Source organism: Lactuca sativa, chromosome 6 (assembly GCF_002870075.4).
Source record: "Lactuca sativa cultivar Salinas chromosome 6, Lsat_Salinas_v11, whole genome shotgun sequence".
Classification (NCBI taxonomy): Eukaryota; Viridiplantae; Streptophyta; class Magnoliopsida; order Asterales; family Asteraceae; genus Lactuca; species Lactuca sativa.
In genome coordinates, this window is record NC_056628.2 from 182,096,504 (window position 1) to 182,123,377 (window position 26,874).

The 26,874-nt window shown below is 41.4% G+C and overlaps 1 pseudogene; it reads left to right on the forward strand.

Moving 5' to 3' along the window:
- Positions 1-3,797: 3,797 nt before the first annotated feature.
- On the forward strand, positions 3,798-24,895 carry LOC111899328 (WD repeat-containing protein 55-like; annotated as a pseudogene).
- Positions 24,896-26,874: the final 1,979 nt, after the last annotated feature.

The following is a 26,874-nucleotide window of genomic DNA, read 5'->3' on the forward strand; positions in this document are numbered from 1 at the left end:
GACAAGCATTTGACTCCCAGTTCCTACTATGAGTTGAGATACACTTATTAGGTTGTGATTTTACCCTTCTACATACGTGAATCTTTTCACTATGAACTTTCCACTTGTAACTTTCCCATATTTTTTGACTTTTAACTTTTGGTTGCTCCCAAAGTTTACTACTCCAGCATTCTCTAACAGGTGAAAATCTCTCAAATTCTCCTTTTCTCCCTGTCATGTGACACGGGCATCCACTATCGATATACCAGTTTTCACCATATTGCTCGTCACATAGAACCTGCAATCATTTAGAGAGATTTAGGTCCCCAACATGTTTTCAGTCCTTGGACATTATCTTGAAATGTAATGTGCAATGAAGAACTAAAGATCCAACTACAAACTTTAGTCTTAATTTTATCGATTAAGTCAAACTCGTCATCTTTAGGAATTGATATGTAATCATTCAAAGGTGAAGTTTCAACTTTGATTTTTTGTTTTTTAACCTTTTGTTGAGAAACGTCAACTTTCTTTGTTTTAACTTCTTGTCATTTTGACACTTTCGACACTGTTTCTTGAGATGAGTTACTCTTATTCAAGGATTCGATCAAGTAATTCTCATAAGCCTCTTGGAATTGTTCTTAAGAATAATTTTTGACTGAAATTGTCTTCCTTTTTCCTCCAACCAATGATTAAGATTTTTCGTGTCGTTTACCTTTGAAAAACGATACATTTGACTTTTGCTTTAAATCAGGATTTGAAAATTGTGGACCATCATGTTTGAATGGTATATTTTTCTTTGCAACATTTGTCATTTTCGTGAAATTCATTTGAGATGATGGTATTTGTGGTCATTATTGAAAATGAATTTCGTATCGATGTTATTAACCAAAATCAGAATCCTTTTGAAAAACTTTTTGATTTTGAGGAAAATACCTTTGTCCATTGTTTTGAAAACAATTTTGTGAATTGATTTTGTTATTTTGAAAAACATTCATCTCTTGAACATTTTTCTAAACAAGATTTGAAACCTTAATATTCTTTTCTCATTCGCTTTTTGAAGAACTTTTTCTTTTTGCAAAAAACCCATTTTTTATTGAGAACATTCTTTTTAACATTTTTCAAATCATCTTGAGAATACAGCATCCTTGAACCATCTCTTTCCTCTAGATCCACATCTTCATGTTTAGAAAACAACACGCCATGTGTGGGATGATGTAATTACTCATCATTTGATCCGGAAGACCATATCTTATAAGTTCCTTCCCTGTCTTCAGTACCTTTATCCATGAATGAATGATTCTTTGTTTGAGCACAAACTTCTTGAAGCCTCTTCACATAATAAGCTTTCTCCTTCACTTTCTCTTTCTTTTCTTCTTTCTTCCTTAACATACAATGTTTTGCCAGATGATTGTAACCATTACAATAGTTGAAGTTGTACCACGAGTCACCTTTCAATTACATCTCAGACTTCTTCTATTCTTCTTTCTTCTTAACTTTCGCATCTCCTTTCTGACTTTCACCAACATTCGACATCAGCTTCTTCTCCAAGTTATGTTTGAAATTTCCACTTATCAACTTACTGAAGAACTTTTTCACCATATTATTCTCATAGTATGAAACAATTTCATCATCGGAATTATGAAGAAAACCATATTCACCTTCTTTCACATCTTCTTCAAACTTATCTTCCTTCATATTTTTTTAGACATCAAAGTCATTCAACCTCCAAAATTCATCTTGTTTTCTTCAGGAATCTCCATCACCTTCGATTCATGTGCTTTTAGAATGTTATAGATATTTCATAAGGAGTATGTGTCGAAATTCTTTTGTATCCTTATCATCAAACAAATGTTTACCCATTCCTTTCTAAGTCAAAAAACAAAGGTTAGATTGAACTCTAGTGTTGTACGAATTACTCCATATAGACTACATTTGAATATTAACTCGTTCAGCCTGTCATAGTATGTCATGATACTTTCGTTCTACTTTTTCTAAAAACCTTCTAATTTAGATAAGCATTTCGACATAGAGCTCTTCTTCGTGCTTTCTTTTCCTTGATATTTTTCATACAAAGTATCCCAAATCAGCTTAGCAGTCTTGAAACCACAAACATAATTGTAAACGATGGGTGCAAGAGCTCCTCGCAGTTCACGGAGGCATCTTTTGTCATTCCCTTTCATCTTATTCTCTTGCACAATTATATCCTCATCTACTCCAACCTTACCAACTGCTTGAACCAAATCTACACGATAAGGTTCAGTCTCGATCAATCTCCACAGATCCTCATCGATACAATTCACATAATCCTCCATACGATCCGCCCACTGATCATAGTATGTGATAAACCACTACAAGAAAAAGACCCTTTTATGATGCGCAAACCATGAAACTCATTTATTTATGTTACGCAAAAGAGAGTGACATTAAAAAAGTGTCATCTCTTCAAAAATTTTAAAGATTTAGGTCACGCATTATTGCGTGCCCTTAAATTAGTTTCGTAAGAAAAAAAATTAAAAGCACGGAGGGCGCTGTATCTTAAATGCGCATCCTCTGTAAGTGTCACTTTATAATTTTACAAATGCACATCTCTTTATCACAAAACTTAAAGGATCTAGGGCTTTTTTCAAGAACATTACAATAACTCACTCACTCAGTGCTCTCTACAATCGATCTGTTCCGCGACCTCACGTCGCCTTGCCGGCAAACTCAGCTCACTTCTCCAGCCTTCCTTGTTTCCGCTATTTTGCCCTAGGTGTGTTATTTTCCCCAAAAAAGTTATCGCCGCTCTTCCTCCCCCTTCCTACATCAAGCATTGCTTTCTTCAATCCCTTGGACTCCGACTGCCGCCACCTGTTCCTTCCCGTTTTTCGATGTCGATCAAGGCAACAGGCAATCCATCGTTGGAGTTTTGTATGTCGTTTTCTCCACTCGCCCTTACCAGAAGCATGCAAAATTCAAACATGAAAATTTGATCTCCTCTGCTTCACGAAGGCGACTGGTTGCCTAGATTGTGTTCTTCTTCCCTAAATGACAACCCCACATCTTTCTTCCTCATCAGCGCACCACTCCTCCTTCGTCTGTCTCTGTCGATGATAATGACATCTTATGTTCAAAGCCGGAATTTTGAGGTATTAATTCATCCCTCTTCTACTAAATTACTTAATTAATTAGTTTTCCATAATATAGCAATAGTGTGAACTATTTTCTTTAGCTTAGCTTGAATTCAGATTCTATTCCAATATATATTTTGCAAACTCATATACAGTTAAGTGTGCATAATTACCTCTTTCATTATTCACTTCTTCATTGCAGCTTGAATTGTTTTTGGAGTTTACACTCTATTTGTATGTATGCACGGAAAGTGTTTATTAAAATGCTTAAACAAAATATACCCCTGTTATGTTTTGTTCTTCTTCTTGCTTCTTGTCATATTATTTTATTGTGTTTCGGTGTAATGTTATGGTTTTATATAGCATGTTGGTTCCCGTTTCCATATGGTGATACCCTTTATTTTACTTAAATCTACATCAAATTAAATCTCATATTATTCTTTTTTTGCTTATTTCATTTTTTCCCTTTTGCTTCTACAACACCTTTTGATGGTGCATTGCTTCTATCAAGTGTCCTAATTGTTCAACATCTCAAATGGTATACCACTCCTGAGATTAGTTGATTTTTTCATAACATAGTTTTGTAATATCAAGATTTTAGATATTCTTTAATGAAAAAATATATCTATTTGTAACTATATATGTTTTTATAGTTTATATATTCATTTACTTTTCTGATTTTGATGCTTTGGTTTGTTTATATGTAAGATGAGTAAAGCTGATTTTAATCGGAACAACCGTGGGTTTGTTTATATATAACATTTTTTCCTGGGTAATTTCGTCATTAAAAACCGTTCTTATAATGTGATTTCTCTAAAAAAATCATTTCAGGGTGTTGAATGTTCATGCACACAATGAATTTTGTAGAGCTGTAAGATTTATCAATGAAGGACGTTGTAATGAACCAACATTGTTTATACTTTATATACTCTTGAACCATGTAATTTACTTTTTTACCCTCAGTAGCAACATACTTCTATATTTCATACAAATAATAAAAAGAGTAAAGTATGTTTCTATTTCTTTCAACTTGATTATGAATGTGTGTTTTTGTTATCAGTGATCCTCACAGGTTCTCCAAATTGTTGTATTCTTGCAACTGATATTGAAACAGGACCTCCAGTTGCTCGTCTTGAAAATTCTCATGAGTAGGTGTTTTTTATTAATTTATTATTTCTTAATTATATATAATTATCATATTTGCTTTAACAATAAATATTTTTTTAGGAAAGTTGTGAACAGGCTAGTTAATCTCACAGAAACAACACTTGCTTCTGGAGGTGATGAAGGGCATATAAAGGTTACTTGTTTGTTATTATATTTTTCCTTTATTTAGTAATATCTCTTTCTTTTATTATCATTTTTCATATTTTGATTTTTTAAATGTGGGTATGAGATACAAGACAGCAGACATGCTGCAATTCATTTAAAGTTCATAAAGAGTATATTACTGATATGATCTTTGAGCCTGATTCCATGAAACTATTGGGAACAAGGTAGGAAAAAATGTCCCTTTTTTAATATTTATTTATAAATTTCTTATTTTTTTATGGAAAATTCCATGTAAGCCATTTTAACAATGAAATCATTTTTGTTTTCTGTAACACCGTGAATTTTCAAAATAATTTTTCACAAATATAAAAACATTTCTCATTTAGTTTCATAAAACATTAAGTTCAAAATCCCAATTCACATCATACAAAATCCCAAGATCACATATATATCAAAGAATCCCATGCGTGTGTACTGATCAAGCCGGCGCCTTCCCACGGTCATCGCTAGTACCTGAAACAACAAAACTAACACTGTAAGCACAAAGCTTAGTCAGTTCCCCAAAATACCACACACATAACACATATTAGCCACTCGAGGCTATAACTCTATGCGTCCGTGCACCCAACTCTGTGAACCCTCAGGTTCTAACTCTGGGAACCTTCCGGTTCCAACTCTATAAACATGCACAACAATAACATAGAAATAATGCAGTACAACACATCACATACACATAACATACAAATACTCTGATCACATAACTCTGGTTACCTACTCAAGGTAAAGTATAGTGAGAAGACTCACCTCGCGTATCTCGGTATCTCACGAATCCTGGAATCCCTTGTGCTTGATCCTCCGAGCTCTAATCCTCCTATAACATCATACATTTCTAATTAATACTTTTATCACTAAGGTTGACTATCCCTAAGAAGTCAACACAGGTCAACACTGGTCAATGGTCAATGGTCAACGGTCAACTTTGACCGGACTCGGCAAGTGCACTAGAGCGACTCGGCGAGTCTAGACATTTTCTCCAACTCTCTAGGATTCCCTTTTTGACACGTCGAGTACTCCCCTGACTCGACGAGTTCCACCTGGAAGAATCGCGGGGCTAACCCGACTCAACTCGCCGAGTCTCAAGAACAACTCGGCGAGTTCCAGTTCGACTCAATACACCTGTCAACCCTCTCTAACTCCCCCTGACTCACTGAGTCACCCCATAACTCGGCTGGACCACTCACTGAGCGATCTAAGGGCAATCTTCAAGCTACTCGCCGAGTCTGTTCGTCGGACTCGGCGAGTCCATGCCATGCAACAACTCAAACTTGCTTCTGAGGTCAGATCCGCTCCAACAATTCATAGATCTGGCCTTCCTAAGCTGATTCATCACGTAAATTCCTTATCTTGGTGTTCATAACACACCCCATGGCTCATAAATGGTGTTTTGACCTTTAGGCATAAGGATTCCAATCCAAAACCCCCATGGATTCACAAAAATCTTGGCAAAAGGGACACTCTGGACCTCCAAGGGTCCAGATCTATAATCTAAATCGCTTAAGGGACCAAGGAAGCACTAGATCTAGCCACAAAAGGGCTCAATAAGCCCTAAATCAATATAACATCAACATAGCAGAGAATAGCTCGAAGATAGTACCTCAAATGTGATGTTCTGGACCCCAAACCCTCAGGAAGTGGCTCCTCTTGCTTCGCCTTAGCTGATTCTCCCTTTCCCTTGCAAGATGACACCTCCAAGATCAATAATGGCTTCCTACTTTGCTCCAAACGCTCAAACTCGCTAGGGTTTCACACAAGGGACTGGTGAGCACAAATGACGGCCATAAGGCCCTTTGAATAGGTCCCAAACCCGAGAAATTAGGGTTTCATTAAACAGCGCGGACTCGCCGAGTCCAGGCGCGAACCCGCGTCCAGAATCGCGATCCTACTCGGCGAGTCTGAGCTCCAACTCATCGAGTCCCCTCACAAAACATCAAAATTGAAAGCATAAAAGATACCTGGAAATCGTGAATTTTCAAAATAATTTTTCACAAATATAAAAACATTTCTCATTTAGCTTCATAAAAAATTAAGTTCAAAATCCCAATTCACATCACACAAAATCCCAAGATCACATATATATCAAAGAATCCCATGCGTGTGTACTGATCAAGCCGGCGCCTTCCCACGGTCATCGCTAGTACCTGAAACAACAAAACTAACACTGTAAGCACGAAGCATAGTGAGTTACCCAAAATACCACACACATAACACATACTAGCCACTCGAGGCTATAACTCTATGGGTCCGTGCACCCAACTCTATGAACCCTCAGGTTCTAACTCTGGGAACCTTCCGGTTCCAACTCTATGAACATCCACAACATAAATCACATAGAAATAATGCAGTACAACACATCACATACATATAGCATACAAATACTCTGATCACATAACTCTGGTTACCTACTCAAGGTAAAGTATAGTGAGAAGACTCACCTCGCGTATCTCGGTATCTCACGAATCCTGGAATCCCTTGTGCTTGATCCTCCGAGCTCTAATCCTCCTATAACATCATACATCTCTAATTAACACTTTTATCACTAAGGTTGACTATCCCTAAGAAGTCAACACAGGTCAACTCTGGTCAATGGTCAACGGTCAACGGTCAAATTTGACCGGACTCGACGAGTGCACTAGAGCGACTCGACGAGTCTACACGTTTTCACCAACTCTCTAGGATTCACTTTTTGACACGTCGAGTACTCCCCTGACTCGACGAGTTCCACCTGGAAGAATCGCGGGGCTAACCCGACTCAACTCGCCGAGTCTCAAGAACAACTCGGCGAGTTCCAGTTCGACTCAATACACCTGTCAACCCTCTCTAACTCCCCCTGACTCACTGAGTCACCCCATAACTCGGCTGGACCACTCACTAAGCGATCTAAGGGCAATCTTCAAGCTACTCGCCGAGTCTGTTCGTCGGACTCGGCGAGTCCATGCCATGCAACAACTCAAACTTGCTTCTGAGGTCAGATCCGCTCCAACAATTCATAGATCTGGCCTTCCTAAGCTGATTCATCACGTAAATTCCTTATCTTGGTGTTCATAACACACCCCATGGCTCATAAATGGTGTTTTGACCTTTAGGCATAAGGATTCCAATCCAAAACCCCCATGGATTCACAAAAATCTTGGCAAAAGGGACACTCTGGACCTCCAAGGGTCCAGATCTATAATCTAAATCGCTTAAGGGACCAAGGAAGCACTAGATCTAGCCACAAAAGGGCTCAATAAGCCCTAAATCAATATAACATCAACATAGCAGAGAATAGCTCGAAGATAGTACCTCAAATGTGATGTTCTGGACCCCAAACCCTCAGGAAGTGGCTCCTCTTGCTTCGCCTTAGCTGATTCTCCCTTTCCCTTGCAAGATGACACCTCCAAGATCAATAATGGCTTCCTACTTTGCTCCAAACGCTCAAACTCGCTAGGGTTTCACTCAAGGGACTGGTGAGCACAAATGACGGCCATAAGGCCCTTTGAATAGGTCCCAAACCCGAGAAATTAGGGTTTCATTAAACAGCGCGGACTCGCCGAGTCCAGGCGCGAACCCGCGTCCAGAATCGCGATCCTACTCGGCGAGTCTGAGCTCCAACTCATCGAGTCCCCTCACAAAACATCAAAATTGAAAGCATAAAAGATACCTGGAAATCGTGAATTTTCAAAATAATTTTTCACAAATATAAAAACATTTCTCATTTAGCTTCATAAAAAATTAAGTTCAAAATCCCAATTCACATCACACAAAATCCCAAGATCACATATATATCAAAGAATCCCATGCGTGTGTACTGATCAAGCCGGCGCCTTCCCACGGTCATCGCTAGTACCTGAAACAACAAAACTAACACTGTAAGCACGAAGCATAGTGAGTTACCCAAAATACCACACACATAACACATACTAGCCACTCGAGGCTATAACTCTATGGGTCCGTGCACCCAACTCTATGAACCCTCAGGTTCTAACTCTGGGAACCTTCCGGTTCCAACTCTATGAACATCCACAACATAAATCACATAGAAATAATGCAGTACAACACATCACATACATATAGCATACAAATACTCTGATCACATAACTCTGGTTACCTACTCAAGGTAAAGTATAGTGAGAAGACTCACCTCGCGTATCTCGGTATCTCACGAATCCTGGAATCCCTTGTGCTTGATCCTCCGAGCTCTAATCCTCCTATAACATCATACATCTCTAATTAACACTTTTATCACTAAGGTTGACTATCCCTAAGAAGTCAACACAGGTCAACTCTGGTCAATGGTCAACGGTCAACGGTCAAATTTGACCGGACTCGACGAGTGCACTAGAGCGACTCGACGAGTCTACACGTTTTCACCAACTCTCTAGGATTCACTTTTTGACACGTCGAGTACTCCCCTGACTCGACGAGTTCCACCTGGAAGAATCGCGGGGCTAACCCGACTCAACTCGCCGAGTCTCAAGAACAACTCGGCGAGTTCCAGTTCGACTCAATACACCTGTCAACCCTCTCTAACTCCCCCTGACTCACTGAGTCACCCCATAACTCGGCTGGACCACTCACTAAGCGATCTAAGGGCAATCTTCAAGCTACTCGCCGAGTCTGTTCGTCGGACTCGGCGAGTCCATGCCATGCAACAACTCAAACTTGCTTCTGAGGTCAGATCCGCTCCAACAATTCATAGATCTGGCCTTCCTAAGCTGATTCATCACGTAAATTCCTTATCTTGGTGTTCATAACACACCCCATGGCTCATAAATGGTGTTTTGACCTTTAGGCATAAGGATTCCAATCCAAAACCCCCATGGATTCACAAAAATCTTGGCAAAAGGGACACTCTGGACCTCCAAGGGTCCAGATCTATAATCTAAATCGCTTAAGGGACCAAGGAAGCACTAGATCTAGCCACAAAAGGGCTCAATAAGCCCTAAATCAATATAACATCAACATAGCAGAGAATAGCTCGAAGATAGTACCTCAAATGTGATGTTCTGGACCCCAAACCCTCAGGAAGTGGCTCCTCTTGCTTCGCCTTAGCTGATTCTCCCTTTCCCTTGCAAGATGACACCTCCAAGATCAATAATGGCTTCCTACTTTGCTCCAAACGCTCAAACTCGCTAGGGTTTCACTCAAGGGACTGGTGAGCACAAATGACGGCCATAAGGCCCTTTGAATAGGTCCCAAACCCGAGAAATTAGGGTTTCATTAAACAGCGCGGACTCGCCGAGTCCAGGCGCGAACCCGCGTCCAGAATCGCGATCCTACTCGGCGAGTCTGAGCTCCAACTCATCGAGTCCCCTCACAAAACATCAAAATTGAAAGCATAAAAGATACCTGGAAATCGTGAATTTTCAAAATAATTTTTCACAAATATAAAAACATTTCTCATTTAGCTTCATAAAAAATTAAGTTCAAAATCCCAATTCACATCACACAAAATCCCAAGATCACATATATATCAAAGAATCCCATGCGTGTGTACTGATCAAGCCGGCGCCTTCCCACGGTCATCGCTAGTACCTGAAACAACAAAACTAACACTGTAAGCACGAAGCATAGTGAGTTACCCAAAATACCACACACATAACACATACTAGCCACTCGAGGCTATAACTCTATGGGTCCGTGCACCCAACTCTATGAACCCTCAGGTTCTAACTCTGGGAACCTTCCGGTTCCAACTCTATGAACATCCACAACATAAATCACATAGAAATAATGCAGTACAACACATCACATACATATAGCATACAAATACTCTGATCACATAACTCTGGTTACCTACTCAAGGTAAAGTATAGTGAGAAGACTCACCTCGCGTATCTCGGTATCTCACGAATCCTGGAATCCCTTGTGCTTGATCCTCCGAGCTCTAATCCTCCTATAACATCATACATCTCTAATTAACACTTTTATCACTAAGGTTGACTATCCCTAAGAAGTCAACACAGGTCAACTCTGGTCAATGGTCAACGGTCAACGGTCAAATTTGACCGGACTCGACGAGTGCACTAGAGCGACTCGACGAGTCTACACGTTTTCACCAACTCTCTAGGATTCACTTTTTGACACGTCGAGTACTCCCCTGACTCGACGAGTTCCACCTGGAAGAATCGCGGGGCTAACCCGACTCAACTCGCCGAGTCTCAAGAACAACTCGGCGAGTTCCAGTTCGACTCAATACACCTGTCAACCCTCTCTAACTCCCCCTGACTCACTGAGTCACCCCATAACTCGGCTGGACCACTCACTAAGCGATCTAAGGGCAATCTTCAAGCTACTCGCCGAGTCTGTTCGTCGGACTCGGCGAGTCCATGCCATGCAACAACTCAAACTTGCTTCTGAGGTCAGATCCGCTCCAACAATTCATAGATCTGGCCTTCCTAAGCTGATTCATCACGTAAATTCCTTATCTTGGTGTTCATAACACACCCCATGGCTCATAAATGGTGTTTTGACCTTTAGGCATAAGGATTCCAATCCAAAACCCCCATGGATTCACAAAAATCTTGGCAAAAGGGACACTCTGGACCTCCAAGGGTCCAGATCTATAATCTAAATCGCTTAAGGGACCAAGGAAGCACTAGATCTAGCCACAAAAGGGCTCAATAAGCCCTAAATCAATATAACATCAACATAGCAGAGAATAGCTCGAAGATAGTACCTCAAATGTGATGTTCTGGACCCCAAACCCTCAGGAAGTGGCTCCTCTTGCTTCGCCTTAGCTGATTCTCCCTTTCCCTTGCAAGATGACACCTCCAAGATCAATAATGGCTTCCTACTTTGCTCCAAACGCTCAAACTCGCTAGGGTTTCACTCAAGGGACTGGTGAGCACAAATGACGGCCATAAGGCCCTTTAAATAGGTCCCAAACCCGAGAAATTAGGGTTTCATTAAACAGCGCGGACTCGCCGAGTCCAGGCGCGAACCCGCGTCCAGAATCGCGATCCTACTCGGCGAGTCTGAGCTCCAACTCACCGAGTCCCCTCACAAAACATCAAAATTGAAAGCATAAAAGATACCTGGAAATCGTGAATTTTCAAAATAATTTTTCACAAATATAAAAACATTTCTCATTTAGCTTCATAAAACATTAAGTTCAAAATCCCAATTCACATCACACAAAATCCCAAGATCACATATATATCAAAGAATCCCATGCGTGTGTACTGATCAAGCCGGCGCCTTCCCACGGTCATCGCTAGTACCTGAAACAACAAAACTAACACTGTAAGCACGAAGCATAGTGAGTTACCCAAAATACCACACACATAACACATACTAGCCACTCGAGGCTATAACTCTATGGGTCCGTGCACCCAACTCTATGAACCCTCAGGTTCTAACTCTGGGAACCTTCCGGTTCCAACTCTATGAACATCCACAGCATAAATCACATAGAAATAATGCAGTACAACACATCACATACACATAGCATACAAATACTCTGATCACATAACTCTGGTTACCTACTCAAGGTAAAGTATAGTGAGAAGACTCACCTCGCGTATCTCGGTATCTCACGAATCCTGGAATCCCTCGTGCTCGATCCTCCGAGCTCTAATCCTCCTATAACATCATACCTCTCTAATTAACACTTTTATCACTAAGGTTGACTATCCCTAAGAAGTCAACACAGGTCAACTCTGGTCAATGGTCAACGGTCAACGGTCAAATTTGACCGGACTCGACGAGTGCACTAGAGCGACTCGACGAGTCTACACGTTTTCACCAACTCTCTAGGATTCACTTTTTGACACGTCGAGTACTCCCCTGACTCGACGAGTTCCACCTGGAAGAATCGCGGGGCTAACCCGACTCAACTCGCCGAGTCTCAAGAACAACTCGGCGAGTTCCAGTTCGACTCAATACACCTGTCAACCCTCTCTAACTCCCCCTGACTCACTGAGTCACCCCATAACTCGGCTGGACCACTCACTGAGCGATCTAAGGGCAATCTTCAAGCTACTCGCCGAGTCTGTTCGTCGGACTCGGCGAGTCCATGCCATGCAACAACTCAAACTTGCTTCTGAGGTCAGATCCGCTCCAACAATTCATAGATCTGGCCTTCCTAAGCTGATTCATCACGTAAATTCCTTATCTTAGTGTTCATAACACACCCCATGGCTCATAAATGGTGTTTTGACCTTTAGGCATAAGGATTCCAATCCAAAACCCCCATGGATTCACAAAAATCTTGGCAAAAGGGACACTCTGGACCTCCAAGGGTCCAGATCTATAATCTAAATCACTTAAGGGACCAAGGAAGCACTAGATCTAGCCACAAAAGGGCTCAATAAGCCCTAAATCAATATAACATCAACATAGCAGAGAATAGCTCGAAGATAGTACCTCAAATGTGATGTTCTGGACCCCAAACCCTCAGGAAGTGGCTCCTCTTGCTTCGCCTTAGCTGATTCTCCCTTTCCCTTGCAAGATGACACCTCCAAGATCAATAATGGCTTCCTACTTTGCTCCAAACGCTCAAACTCGCTAGGGTTTCACTCAAGGGACTGGTGAGCACAAATGACGGCCATAAGGCCCTTTAAATAGGTCCCAAACCCGAGAAATTAGGGTTTCATTAAACAGCGCGGACTCGCCGAGTCCAGGCGCGAACCCGCGTCCAGAATCGCGATCCTACTCGGCGAGTCTGAGCTCCAACTCACCGAGTCCCCTCACAAAACATCAAAATTGAAAGCATAAAAGATACCTGGAAATCGTGAATTTTCAAAATAATTTTTCACAAATATAAAAACATTTCTCATTTAGCTTCATAAAACATTAAGTTCAAAATCCCAATTCACATCACACAAAATCCCAAGATCACATATATATCAAAGAATCCCATGCGTGTGTACTGATCAAGCCGGCGCCTTCCCACGGTCATCGCTAGTACCTGAAACAACAAAACTAACACTGTAAGCACGAAGCATATTGAGTTACCCAAAATACCACACACATAACACATACTAGCCACTCGAGGCTATAACTCTATGGGTCCGTGCACCCAACTCTATGAACCCTCAGGTTCTAACTCTGGGAACCTTCCGGTTCCAACTCTATGAACATCCACAGCATAAATCACATAGAAATAATGCAGTACAACACATCACATACACATAGCATACAAATACTCTGATCACATAACTCTGGTTACCTACTCAAGGTAAAGTATAGTGAGAAGACTCACCTCGCGTATCTCGGTATCTCACGAATCCTGGAATCCCTCGTGCTCGATCCTCCGAGCTCTAATCCTCCTATAACATCATACATCTCTAATTAACACTTTTATCACTAAGGTTGACTATCCCTAAGAAGTCAACACAGGTCAACTCTGGTCAACGGTCAACGGTCAACGGTCAAATTTGACCGGACTCGACGAGTGCACTAGAGCGACTCGACGAGTCTACACGTTTTCACCAACTCTCTAGGATTCACTTTTTGACACGTCGAGTACTCCCCTGACTCGACGAGTTCCACCTGGAAGAATCGCAGGGCTAACCCGACTCAACTCGCCGAGTCTCAAGAACAAATCGGCGAGTTCCAGTTCGACTCAATACACCTGTCAACCCTCTCTAACTCCCCCTGACTCACTGAGTCACCCCATAACTCGGCTGGACCACTCACTGAGCGATCTAAGGGCAATCTTCAAGCTACTCGCCGAGTCTGTTCGTCGGACTCGGCGAGTCCATGCCATGCAACAACTCAAACTTGCTTCTGAGGTCAGATCCGCTCCAACAATTCATAGATCTGGCCTTCCTAAGCTGATTCATCACGTAAATTCCTTATCTTGGTGTTCATAACACACCCCATGGCTCATAAATGGTGTTTTGACCTTTAGGCATAAGGATTCCAATCCAAAACCCCCATGGATTCACAAAAATCTTGGCAAAAGGGACACTCTGGACCTCCAAGGGTCCAGATCTATAATCTAAATCGCTTAAGGGACCAAGGAAGCACTAGATCTAGCCACAAAAGGGCTCAATAAGCCCTAAATCAATATAACATCAACATAGCAGAGAATAGCTCGAAGATAGTACCTCAAATGTGATGTTCTGGACCCCAAACCCTCAGGAAGTGGCTCCTCTTGCTTCGCCTTAGCTGATTCTCCCTTTCCCTTGCAAGATGACACCTCCAAGATCAATAATGGCTTCCTACTTTGCTCCAAACGCTCAAACTCGCTAGGGTTTCACTCAAGGGACTGGTGAGCACAAATGACGGCCATAAGGCCCTTTAAATAGGTCCCAAACCCGAGAAATTAGGGTTTTATTAAACAGCGCGGACTCGCCGAGTCCAGGCGCGAACCCGCGTCCAGAATCGCGATCCTACTCGGCGAGTCTGAGCTCCAACTCACCGAGTCCCCTCACAAAACATCAAAATTGAAAGCATAAAAGATACCTGGAAATCGTGAATTTTCAAAATAATTTTTCACAAATATAAAAACATTTCTCATTTAGCTTCATAAAACATTAAGTTCAAAATCCCAATTCACATCACACAAAATCCCAAGATCACATATATATCAAAGAATCCCATGCGTGTGTACTGATCAAGCCGGCGCCTTCCCACGGTCATCGCTAGTACCTGAAACAACAAAACTAACACTGTAAGCACGAAGCATAGTGAGTTACCCAAAATACCACACACATAACACATACTAGCCACTCGAGGCTATAACTCTATGGGTCCGTGCACCCAACTCTATGAACCCTCAGGTTCTAACTCTGGGAACCTTCCGGTTCCAACTCTATGAACATCCACAGCATAAATCACATAGAAATAATGCAGTACAACACATCACATACACATAGCATACAAATACTCTGATCACATAACTCTGGTTACCTACTCAAGGTAAAGTATAGTGAGAAGACTCACCTCGCGTATCTCGGTATCTCACGAATCCTGGAATCCCTCGTGCTCGATCCTCCGAGCTCTAATCCTCCTATAACATCATACATCTCTAATTAACACTTTTATCACTAAGGTTGACTATCCCTAAGAAGTCAACACAGGTCAACTCTGGTCAATGGTCAACGGTCAACGGTCAAATTTGACCGGACTCGACGAGTGCACTAGAGCGACTCGACGAGTCTACACGTTTTCACCAACTCTCTAGGATTCACTTTTTGACACGTCGAGTACTCCCCTGACTCGACGAGTTCCACCTGGAAGAATCGCGGGGCTAACCCGACTCAACTCGCCGAGTCTCAAGAACAACTCGGCGAGTTCCAGTTCGACTCAATACACCTGTCAACCCTCTCTAACTCCCCCTGACTCACTGAGTCACCCCATAACTCGGCTGGACCACTCACTGAGCGATCTAAGGGCAATCTTCAAGCTACTCGCCGAGTCTGTTCGTCGGACTCGGCGAGTCCATGCCATGCAACAACTCAAACTTGCTTCTGAGGTCAGATCCGCTCCAACAATTCATAGATCTGGCCTTCCTAAGCTGATTCATCACGTAAATTCCTTATCTTAGTGTTCATAACACACCCCATGGCTCATAAATGGTGTTTTGACCTTTAGGCATAAGGATTCCAATCCAAAACCCCCATGGATTCACAAAAATCTTGGCAAAAGGGACACTCTGGACCTCCAAGGGTCCAGATCTATAATCTAAATCACTTAAGGGACCAAGGAAGCACTAGATCTAGCCACAAAAGGGCTCAATAAGCCCTAAATCAATATAACATCAACATAGCAGAGAATAGCTCGAAGATAGTACCTCAAATGTGATGTTATGGACCCCAAACCCTCAGGAAGTGGCTCCTCTTGCTTCGCCTTAGCTGATTCTCCCTTTCCCTTGCAAGATGACACCTCCAAGATCAATAATGGCTTCCTACTTTGCTCCAAACGCTCAAACTCGCTAGGGTTTCACTCAAGGGACTGGTGAGCACAAATGACGGCCATAAGGCCCTTTAAATAGGTCCCAAACCCGAGAAATTAGGGTTTCATTAAACAGCGCGGACTCGCCGAGTCCAGGCGCGAACCCGCGTCCAGAATCGCGATCCTACTCGGCGAGTCTGAGCTCCAACTCACCGAGTCCCCTCACAAAACATCAAAATTGAAAGCATAAAAGATACCTGGAAATCGTGAATTTTCAAAATAATTTTTCACAAATATAAAAACATTTCTCATTTAGCTTCATAAAACATTAAGTTCAAAATCCCAATTCACATCACACAAAATCCCAAGATCACATATATATCAAAGAATCCCATGCGTGTGTACTGATCAAGCCGGCGCCTTCCCACGGTCATCGCTAGTACCTGAAACAACAAAACTAACACTGTAAGCACGAAGCATATTGAGTTACCCAAAATACCACACACATAACACATACTAGCCACTCGAGGCTATAACTCTATGGGTCCGTGCACCCAACTCTATGAACCCTCAGGTTCTAACTCTGGGAACCTTCCGGTTCCAACTCTATGAACATCCACAGCATAAATCACATAGAAATAATGCAGTACAACACATCACATACACATAGCATACAAATACTCTGATCACATAACTCTGGTTACCTACTCAAGGTAAAGTATAGTGAGAAGACTCACCTCGCGTATCTCGGTATCTCACGAATCCTGGAATCCCTCGTGCTCGATCCTCCGAGCTCTAATCCTCCTATAACATCATACATCTCTAATTAACACTTTTATCACTAAGGTTGACTATCCCTAAGAAGTCAACACAGGTCAACTCTGGTCAACGGTCAACGGTCAACGGTCAAATTTGACCGGACTCGACGAGTGCACTAGAGCGACTCGACGAGTCTACACGTTTTCACCAACTCTCTAGGATTCACTTTTTGACACGTCGAGTACTCCCCTGACTCGACGAGTTCCACCTGGAAGAATCGCAGGGCTAACCCGACTCAACTCGCCGAGTCTCAAGAACAAATCGGCGAGTTCCAGTTCGACTCAATACACCTGTCAACCCTCTCTAACTCCCCCTGACTCACTGAGTCACCCCATAACTCGGCTGGACCACTCACTGAGCGATCTAAGGGCAATCTTCAAGCTACTCGCCGAGTCTGTTCGTCGGACTCGGCGAGTCCATGCCATGCAACAACTCAAACTTGCTTCTGAGGTCAGATCCGCTCCAACAATTCATAGATCTGGCCTTCCTAAGCTGATTCATCACGTAAATTCCTTATCTTGGTGTTCATAACACACCCCATGGCTCATAAATGGTGTTTTGACCTTTAGGCATAAGGATTCCAATCCAAAACCCCCATGGATTCACAAAAATCTTGGCAAAAGGGACACTCTGGACCTCCAAGGGTCCAGATCTATAATCTAAATCGCTTAAGGGACCAAGGAAGCACTAGATCTAGCCACAAAAGGGCTCAATAAGCCCTAAATCAATATAACATCAACATAGCAGAGAATAGCTCGAAGATAGTACCTCAAATGTGATGTTCTGGACCCCAAACCCTCAGGAAGTGGCTCCTCTTGCTTCGCCTTAGCTGATTCTCCCTTTCCCTTGCAAGATGACACCTCCAAGATCAATAATGGCTTCCTACTTTGCTCCAAACGCTCAAACTCGCTAGGGTTTCACTCAAGGGACTGGTGAGCACAAATGACGGCCATAAGGCCCTTTAAATAGGTCCCAAACCCGAGAAATTAGGGTTTTATTAAACAGCGCGGACTCGCCGAGTCCAGGCGCGAACCCGCGTCCAGAATCGCGATCCTACTCGGCGAGTCTGAGCTCCAACTCACCGAGTCCCCTCACAAAACATCAAAATTGAAAGCATAAAAGATACCTGGAAATCGTGAATTTTCAAAATAATTTTTCACAAATATAAAAACATTTCTCATTTAGCTTCATAAAACATTAAGTTCAAAATCCCAATTCACATCACACAAAATCCCAAGATCACATATATATCAAAGAATCCCATGCGTGTGTACTGATCAAGCCGGCGCCTTCCCACGGTCATCGCTAGTACCTGAAACAACAAAACTAACACTGTAAGCACGAAGCATAGTGAGTTACCCAAAATACCACACACATAACACATACTAGCCACTCGAGGCTATAACTCTATGGGTCCGTGCACCCAACTCTATGAACCCTCAGGTTCTAACTCTGGGAACCTTCCGGTTCCAACTCTATGAACATCCACAACATAAATCACATAGAAATAATGCAGTACAACACATCACATACACATAGCATACAAATACTCTGATCACATAACTCTGGTTACCTACTCAAGGTAAAGTATAGTGTGAAAACTCACCTCGCGTATCTCGGTATCTCACGAATCCTGGAATCCCTCGTGCTCGATCCTCCGAGCTCTAATCCTCCTATAACATCATACATCTCTAATTAACACTTTTATCACTAAGGTTGACTATCCCTAAGAAGTCAACACAGGTCAACTCTGGTCAATGGTCAACGGTCAACGGTCAAATTTGACCGAACTCGGCGAGTGCACTAGAGCGACTCGGCGAGTCTACACGTTTTCACCAACTCTCTAGGATTCACTTTTTGACACGTCGAGTACTCCCCTGACTCGACGAGTTCCACCTAGAAGAATCGCGGGGCCACCCCGACTCAACTCGCCGAGTCTCCAGAACAACTCGGCGAGTTCCAGTTCGACTCAATACACCTGTCAACCCTCTCTAACTCCCCCTGACTCACTGAGTCACCCCATAACTCGGCTGGACCACTCACTGAGCGATCTAAGGGCAATCTTCAAGCTACTCGCCGAGTCTGTTTGTCTTGCTTCTGAGGTCAGATCCGCTCCAACAATTCATAGATCTGGCCTTGCTAAGCTGATTCATCACGTAAAGTCCTTATCTTGGTGTTCATAACACATCCCATGGCTCATAAATGGTGTTTTGACCTTTAGGCATAAGGATTCCAATCCAAAACCCCATGGATTCACAAAAGGCTTGGCAAAAGGGACACTCTATAATCTAAATCGCTTAAGGGACCAAGGAAGCACTAGATCTAGCCACAAAAGGGCTCAATAAGCCCTAAATCAATATAACATCAACATAGCAGAGAATAGCTCGAAGATAGTACCTCAAATGTGATGTTCTGGACCCCAAACCCTCAGGAAGTGGCTCCTCTTGCTTCGCCTTAGCTGATTCTCCCTTTCCCTTGCAAGATGACACCTCCAAGATCAATAATGGCTTCCTACTTTGCTCCAAACGCTCAAACTCGCTAGGGTTTCACTCAAGGGACTGGTGAGCACAAATGACGGCCATAAGGCCCTTTAAATAGGTCCCAAACCCGAGAAATTAGGGTTTCATTAAACAGCACGGACTCGCCGAGTCCAGGCGCGAACCCGCGCCAGAGTCGCGATCTTACTCGGCGAGTCTGAGCTCCAACTCACCGAGTCCCCTCACAAAACATCAAAATTGAAAGCATAAAAGATACCTGGAAATCGTGAATTTTCAAAATAATTTTTCACAAATATAAAAACATTTCTCATTTAGCTTCATAAAACATTAAGTTCAAAATCCCAATTCACATCACACAAAATCCCAAGATCACATATATATCAAAGAATCCCATGCGTGTGTACTGATCAAGCCGGCGCCTTCCCACGGTCATCGCTAGTACCTGAAACAACAAAACTAACACTGTAAGCACGAAGCATAGTGAGTTACCCAAAATACCACACACATAACACATACTAGCCACTCGAGGCTATAACTCTATGGGTCCGTGCACCCAACTCTATGAACCCTCAGGTTCTAACTCTGGGAACCTTCCGGTTCCAACTCTATGAACATCCACAGCATAAATCACATAGAAATAATGCAGTACAACACATCACATACACATAGCATACAAATACTCTGATCACATAACTCTGGTTACCTACTCAAGGTAAAGTATAGTGTGAAAACTCACCTCGCGTATCTCGGTATCTCACGAATCCTGGAATCCCTCGTGCTCGATCCTCCGAGCTCTAATCCTCCTATAACATCATACATCTCTAATTAACACTTTTATCACTAAGGTTGACTATCCCTAAGAAGTCAACACAGGTCAACTCTGGTCAATGGTCAACGGTCAACGGTCAAATTTGACCGAACTCGGCGAGTGCACTAGAGCGACTCGGCGAGTCTACACGTTTTCACCAACTCTCTAGGATTCACTTTTTGACACGTCGAGTACTCCCCTGACTCGACGAGTTCCACCTAGAAGAATCGCGGGGCCACCCCGACTCAACTCGCCGAGTCTCCAGAACAACTCGGCGAGTTCCAGTTCGACTCAATACACCTGTCAACCCTCTCTAACTCCCCCTGACTCACTGAGTCACCCCATAACTCGGCTGGACCACTCACTGAGCGATCTAAGGGCAATCTTCAAGCTACTCGCCGAGTCTGTTTGTCTTGCTTCTGAGGTCAGATCCGCTCCAACAATTCATAGATCTGGCCTTGCTAAGCTGATTCATCACGTAAAGTCCTTATCTTGGTGTTCATAACACATCCCATGGCTCATAAATGGTGTTTTGACCTTTAGGCATAAGGATTCCAATCCAAAACCCCATGGATTCACAAAAGGCTTGGCAAAAGGGACACTCTATAATCTAAATCGCTTAAGGGACCAAGGAAGCACTAGATCTAGCCACAAAAGGGCTCAATAAGCCCTAAATCAATATAACATCAACATAGCAGAGAATAGCTCGAAGATAGTACCTCAAATGTGATGTTCTGGACCCCAAACCCTCAGGAAGTGGCTCCTCTTGCTTCGCCTTAGCTGATTCTCCCTTTCCCTTGCAAGATGACACCTCCAAGATCAATAATGGCTTCCTACTTTGCTCCAAACGCTCAAACTCGCTAGGGTTTCACTCAAGGGACTGGTGAGCACAAATGACGGCCATAAGGCCCTTTAAATAGGTCCCAAACCCGAGAAATTAGGGTTTCATTAAACAGCACGGACTCGCCGAGTCCAGGCGCAAACCCGCGCCAGAGTCGCGATCCTACTCGGCGAGTCTGAGCTCCAACTCACCGAGTCCCCTCACAAAACATCAAAATTGAAAGCATAAAAGATACCTGGAAATCGTGAATTTTCAAAATAATTTTTCACAAATATATAAACATTTCTCATTTAGCTTCATAAAACATTAAGTTCAAAATCCCAATTCACATCACACAAAATCCCAAGATCACATATATATCAAAGAATCCCATGCGTGTGTACTGATCAAGCTGGCGCCTTCCCACGGTCATCGCTAGTACCTGAAACAACAAAACTAACACTGTAAGCACGAAGCATAGTGAGTTACCCAAAATACCACACACATAACACATACTAGCCACTCGAGGCTATAACTCTATGGGTCCGTGCACCCAACTCTATGAACCCTCAGGTTCTAACTCTGGGAACCTTCCGGTTCCAACTCTATGAACATCCACAGCATAAATCACATAGAAATAATGCAGTACAACACATCACATACACATAGCATACAAATACTCTGATCACATAACTCTGGTTACCTACTCAAGGTAAAGTATAGTGTGAAAACTCACCTCGCGTATCTCGGTATCTCACGAATCCTGGAATCCCTCGTGCTCGATCCTCCGAGCTCTAATCCTCCTATAACATCATACATCTCTAATTAACACTTTTATCACTAAGGTTGACTATCCCTAAGAAGTCAACACAGGTCAACTCTGGTCAATGGTCAACGGTCAACGGTCAAATTTGACCGGACTCGGCGAGTGCACTAGAGCGACTCGGCGAGTCTACACGTTTTCACCAACTCTCTAGGATTCACTTTTTGACACGTCGAGTACTCCCCTGACTTGACGAGTTCCACCTAGAAGAATCGCGGGGCCACCCCGACTCAACCCGCCGAGTCTCCAGAACAACTCGGCGAGTTCCAGTTCGACTCAATACACCTGTCAACCCTCTCTAACTCCCCCTGACTCACTGAGTCACCCCATAACTCGGCTGGACCACTCACTGAGCGATCTAAGGGCAATCTTCAAGCTACTCGCCGAGTCTGTTTGTCGGACTCGGTGAGTCCATGCCATGCAACAACTCAAACTTGCTTCTGAGGTCAGATCCGCTCCAACAATTCATAGATCTGGCCTTGCTAAGCTGATTCATCACGTAAAGTCCTTATCTTGGTGTTCATAACACATCCCATGGCTCATAAATGGTGTTTTGACCTTTAGGCATAAGGATTCCAATCCAAAACCCCATGGATTCACAAAAGGCTTGGCAAAAGGGACACTCTATAATCTAAATCGCTTAAGGGACCAAGGAAGCACTAGATCTAGCCACAAAAGGGCTCAATAAGCCCTAAATCAATATAACATCAACATAGCAGAGAATAGCTCGAAGATAGTACCTCAAATGTGATGTTCTGGACCCCAAACCCTCAGGAAGTGGCTCCTCTTGCTTCCCCTTAGCTGATTCTCCCTTTCCCTTGCAAGATGACACCTCCAAGATCAATAATGGCTTCCTACTTTGCTCCAAACGCTCAAACTCGCTAGGGTTTCACTCAAGGGACTGGTGAGCACAAATGACGACCATAAGGCCCTTTAAATAGGTCCCAAACCCAAGAAATTAGGGTTTCATTAAACAGCGCGGACTCGCCGAGTCCAGGCGCGAACCCGCGTCCAGAATCACGATCCTACTCGGCGAGTCTGAGCTCCAACTCGCAGAGTCCCCTCACAAAACATCAAAATTGAAAGCATAAAAGATACCTGGAAATCCGGGCTGTTACATTTTCATTTATTTTTTTGTAGTGGAGATGGCACTATATCTGTTTGTAACCTACGAAGTAGCAAGGTAATTGGTTTTCAATGTTTTGTCTATACAAAAAACGTAAATACCCTCATCATCAAAATAGCTATAGAAAATCATGTCTTTTAGTACTATTTTTGACGAGGAGAGCATCCATGTCTTTTTCACAAAGAGAGTTTGTTGGGTTGGAATATAAAATAAAATTATGTTCCATTGATGAGATAAATATAATAATTAATAAGTCTAATTTTTTTTTTTTATCATTTTTTCAGGTTCAAACCCAATCAGAGTTTTCTGAAGATGAACCATTATCAATAGTGATAATGAAGGTATGTTTTTGAGACCAACTCTTTTAGTAGAGAGTGATAATAGAATGTAGGTTAAATTACACTTTTGGTCCCTATGGTTAGTTGAAATTTACAAATATGGTCCGTTTTTCATTTTTAACCTTTTTCGTCCCTAAAAAGTCTTTTTGTCACACTTTTAGTCCCTGAAATTGATGCCTTTTGAAAAGTGTTATGAAAGATGACATGTGCGTTTTTACATGAGGTTAATATTAGTCTTTTACATATTAATATGGGGTTATTTTTGTTTCTCAGAATGGTAGAAAAGTTATATGTGGGACTGAAAGCGGGGCCATGTTATTATACTCATGGGTTTTTTCAAGGATCGCAGGTAATTCTCAATGCAAATTTGTATTTTGGAGAGCATTTACATCTTTTATACAGATTTAACTCATTTATTTGTAATTTATAGTGATCGCTTTACTGGTCTTTCTCCAAATCCAGTAAACGCCTTGTTGAAGGTGAGAATAAAGTTTTCGTTTGTATTTAAATGATTACAAATTATCAATATTCTTTTATTAATTACAAATTACTGATTTGCCCCTTTCGGATATTGTTTAGCTTGATGAAGAGAGGGTTATCACTGGAACCGAAAATGGTCTCATCAGATGCTTCATCAATACCACAAAGCAAACAAACAAACAGTGTTAATAGATTATAAGCCATATCCAAGAACAATTGAAGGCAAAATCAGGAAAATCAGAGTAAGATAATAATTCCTCTTTTAGGATTGTAATTGGAACTCATTATGCATGTTTATTTTGTATGCATAGAATGGGAGAAGACACCTCACTTCTTCACGAAATGAGGTATCACAGGACCTCATTGTTAACACATATTCTAGAAAGAAACATAATCTTCTGGTATTCCACAACCCTTTCGAATTTTACTTTTAAGACCACTAATTTAAGACCACTAACCTTATATTTACATCTAACAAGAAATGTAAATTAAATTTACAGTGCATACATCCAGTTTTAGCAGCACTTCTTCGTGTAAAGGACATGCAAGTAGAACTTGAAACCCATGTCAATGAAGAAAATTTCTCTAAGGTCCACTTTTTTATTTTTTTTAGAATTTCTTTTTATCATAGCAGTGTAAAAAATAAATATACAATCTTGTTATGTACAGACATTCTAGGTCTTGTCTGAGTACCTCCAACTTCTGGATAGCTTATCAGAGCAATCAACTATACAAGAGATGAGTCGTGGTGTGGAGGTAAGATTAATAAGATACACTTCATATACATTCATCATTATCCTATATTACTTTGCCAACTGGACATATATTTGTACATCATCTATACTGATACAGTCATCACAAACTTACATTACACATATGGATTGGAAGAACTCTACAGAAGTTGGATTCACTTTTATTGGGGGTGTATCAAGACTTTAAAGTTCAGATCATGAACATTGGTTTGAACATGGATGAGTACACAATAGGGGAGGATGTTAAACATAACCCTAAGGTATCCCTATTCTTTTCTCCGGAGCATGTAAAATTCTGAATTATTTGATTGAGAATCAGAGTTTTGTGTTTTCAAGTTTACATGTAGATCACACTTTCTTGGGTAAACGTTATTTTGTATGCTTTCAAACTTGTCTTCTTCCTGAATTCTTTTTCTTTGTAAGTTTAGCCTTATTCTTTTCTTCAATTAAGTGTTGTCTGGAGAGTGTTGTATGAACACCAATAAATCAGAAAAAATTTCCTTCTTTTTCTTGTATCAACAATACATAGTCATAGTTTTACTTAATTAGTTGCTTATTTTGTTTATTAGTTGTTTGTTTTTTAGCTTATTATAGTCACTGATTGGTTTCTTGTTATGCTTAAATCTTAACAGCTATCATGGCAACCTTCAACAGTAGTTTTGGACCGGCACCTTCTTGCAAAAAATATCGTGTACGCGTTCTTGTGCTACTATTGTGGATTCGGGAACATCCTTGCTTACTGGTCCAACTGTATGTATCTCACGTGAAGCTTCTGTTAGAATTATTAATCCTAGAGATTTCAAGCTTTTCATATTTCTTGTATCTAATTAGTTTGTAAATATTCGTTACAACTTTTATTGATTTGTTTTATCTTTCCATGGAACGATTATTTGTATGACATTAAATTTTGTGCAATGGATTGTATTTTTGTATATGATATTTTATTTATTAAGAGACATTCAATGCAAATTTAATTTAAAAATTAGTAAATCTATAAATAATATTTTTTAAACATATAAAATTATGATACACAAAAATGTGTGTCATCTTCATTTATGACATGGCCTTCCTTGATACGCATTGCGTGTCATAAATGTGCGTCGTAAATCGTGTGTCATCACTGCACGTCATAGAGCACAAAGTGGCGGAGTCCAACGCTTAGAGCAGTAACCGACACGAGTAGTGTTTACATTACCCACATTTTGATATAGACTAGGTTTATGTGTATGCGTTGGTGCTACTCTTCTCTATGTGTTGGTTTAACCCTACGATTTAGTGATTACACTAATCAAGGGATTCAATTATTGACAAAGTCTTAATTGCATTGATGTAACATAGACCTGCTTCAGTGTCAAATTTGATGGGTTTTAGCCAAAAGACATCCTATGTGCTCATGCAAACCCTAATGCTTGGATCTAGGTTTCTCTATTGTACATGCTTTTAATCCAAGACTTAAAACCCTATATCTAATCAATATAACATATGAATTAGGGTTTAGATCATACCTTGATTGTTATATAGCAATAATAATCTCAATTCCTTCTTTTATTGACTTTAGAAAGCTTAGAGACACAAATGTCACTCCTCTAATGGTTCACAAACACCAAGAGCAAGAGGATGAAGAAGATAAGAGAAGGAGGCTGCCCAAAACGTGTGGAAACCCTAACTAATTTGTTCACCACGTTTTTGGGGCTTAAGGGTTCCTTAAATAGTGAGGCTATTAGGGTTATCTAACAAGGAAACCCTAATTTGGATGCTTAGGCCCTAAGAAACCCATGGACTCCTTCCTTAAGGGCCCTAGGACGATTTCTAATGGGTTTCCCCATAGAATTCGTCCACCCCTTTAATATGGACTCCATTACCTCAATATTCAACTATTATACAATTAACAGTTCATGTCCCTTAAGTTTAATTAATCTCTTTTAGCCACCAACTTAATTCTTATTAATTCTTGACTAATATTAATTAAACAATATGATTTCTCCTTTAATATATTATTCTAATAATATATTAATAAATCATATTTAATCCTTTCTCTCCATAATTCATCCTATCAAGTTGCTTTGGTGAAGGCAACCCAAAAGGACCATGCACCATCGGGTCAAGTACATACCAAAATAGTTATGGACTTACACACTAATCCAACAGTCTCCCACTTGGATAAGT